Below are 2,485 nucleotides of genomic sequence, written 5' to 3' on the forward strand. Positions count from 1 at the left end.
ATTCGTGACGTCAAGTGTTCATGCAAAATGTTACACGGTTGGTCTTGTTAACCGCCGAGCTTTTTCCTTCTATCTCGATATAGGTCTGTGCGTTTGTCCTTGATTGCCGTCACGTTGCACCGCACAGGCGCGGTGCGCGCAGCGGTCATCCGCGTAATTATTTCGCGCGTTATTTTGTTACTTAAGTAAACAAGTTTTACGGCACCCGCGAGAATACGATTTAGACTTAATTTGAAACCGCATAATTAAATTGTTTTAATTGCAAGTGTAAAATAATTTCAGTGTGTGAGAATGGATGGATGCAACGTGACATTTATAAAAGTGTGTGAAAAAAATTTAGCAACCCGATTAGAATTAAAAGCCCAGTGGTTAAATGTGAATGTGACAAAAGTGACAAACTGTTTGTTTTTCCATTTCTTTTATTTGGAAGTGGCGCGGACGACGGAGGTGGTGAGTGTGCATGGACCGAAACCCGTTTTAATTATCGGTCGTCAGGAAATATGCCTTAGATTCAGCATATCGAAAATCCACACAGGAGTACCGTCATACTAGGTACATACATGTAGGATCTGGTGCTCACAATGAGAGTTTGAGTGAACACCCACATATTATAGCCACGAGCCGCCTCTGCTACCTAGCCACCCGCGTTGTCTCACGTCATCCGTCGCCCGCGGACGATGGGAGCTCCACGCTAGAGTTTGCCAAACTATAGTCATTGGCGTAAAGACGTCTTGCCAAGATGACAATCGTTAGTAGAAAACGAAAATACAAACTTTTCGCACAAATGACTTTTCTTAGTACCTGTTTCTTTTCGTTTTGCGTTTTTTAACAACGATTGGCAACTTGACAAGACCCCCGTACGCTTTAAGTGTAACTAATGTGATCAGTTTTAAAATGTGAAATAATTAACTACCAGTCTTCACAGTGTACCTACTCGTATTAATAAGCGCTGTGTAGAGATAACTCGCCGAACTAAGTCGACACTGAATAGCTAAGGCCACACATCCTGCGCACTTTCATATTCATTTTATGTCATTCTCTAACAGCCATTTGTTTCATGGGTTTGTGTAGTAGATATGACAAATTTCATGTATCACGTTTGAGTGAATCTTAATACCAAGCTGCAATATCATATGTACATACATACAATCACGCCTGTATCCCATAAAGGGGTAGGCAGAGTACCTACATGAAACTACTCAAGTCTCCACTCTTGGCAAATAAGGGGTTGAAAGATCGGCGAAATTGTGACATTTTTATATCAATTCTCAATTTGGCAGCAAAAAATGTACGGCAAAACTCTTTGAATAAATGTGAAGAAACAAAATATGAAATATGAGAGTGCGCGGTAGTATTCCTAATAGTGTTGGTAAGACTTGAGTCTGATTTTAAGACGCCTTTCTGTTTTATCTAGTGGAAATATTAGATTTCGATAATTTCTAGAGGCATTGTCGTCATTTATGGTTTAGAGCTTCACATTAATGTCACTTGACTGACTTCTGACCACACTTCTAACACACACTAGCCTGGCGTCTACTACAAGACTCATATTCTTACCAACTCTAGGCACAGAACTCGCAAAAGTAGTAACCTATCGCAACCTTGAAATATTTTTGTTACCGACAAATTTTCATTCGACGCGTAGATATCTTTATCAAAAACGTCAGTTCTTCATAAGGATGTCTCGTGTTATAAGTTATAATGTGAAACAAAACGATTAAAAAAGTGATACGGTCACAAATGTTACCTAACTTATAGTTTGGAAAATGTATACTTAAATGGATAAATGTAGTAACAACAGTTTTCGATGTTGCCTTAGGTTACACAGAGAGAAGTCACACTGGCACATGCTTGCTGAGTACGGAAGCACCCAATATTAGTAGATACCCGTGTAAGGGGCATTATAAAAGAGTAGGCGATTTTGAATATTGTATGTTTAAGTGTTTAGATACGACAGGATGGCAGTCAGTACACGGGCCTGCTCTGGGCGACGAAAGGTGGCACTATTGCTTTTTCATATCAATCCCTTTAAAATACCTATGCGTGAAAGGGACAAATGCAAACAATTATGCCAAACATGAAAACCTTCTGCACAAAATAAGCATCTGTGTTGCGATGAACCTCTAATGGTGCTCCCACACTGGGCTGGTATAAATGCTATATGTATAACGTGGAGTGAGACGGACAGTGCGCCATTGCTCCGTCCCTGTCACACCATGTTATATAACATTTACAACAGCCAGTGTGGGAGCACCATAAGCTGCATATGGAAGACCGATAGAGATAACTACGATACGCATCCATCGGTATCAGCAAGATATAGATAGATGCGTGATATAGCCTATCGCGTCTGTGCGTCCTTTCGCACTTACAAAAAGCAGGAGTGTTTTCGCAGAGTGTCGCCTTGTCGCTCAGGGGGCTTAGGCAAGTGATGTCGTTTATGGAAAATTTGAAACTGATTTTTTTAAATGAATACCTGCGACGG

Source organism: Leguminivora glycinivorella, chromosome 8 (genome assembly GCF_023078275.1).
Source record: "Leguminivora glycinivorella isolate SPB_JAAS2020 chromosome 8, LegGlyc_1.1, whole genome shotgun sequence".
NCBI classification, from domain to species: Eukaryota; Metazoa; Arthropoda; class Insecta; order Lepidoptera; family Tortricidae; genus Leguminivora; species Leguminivora glycinivorella.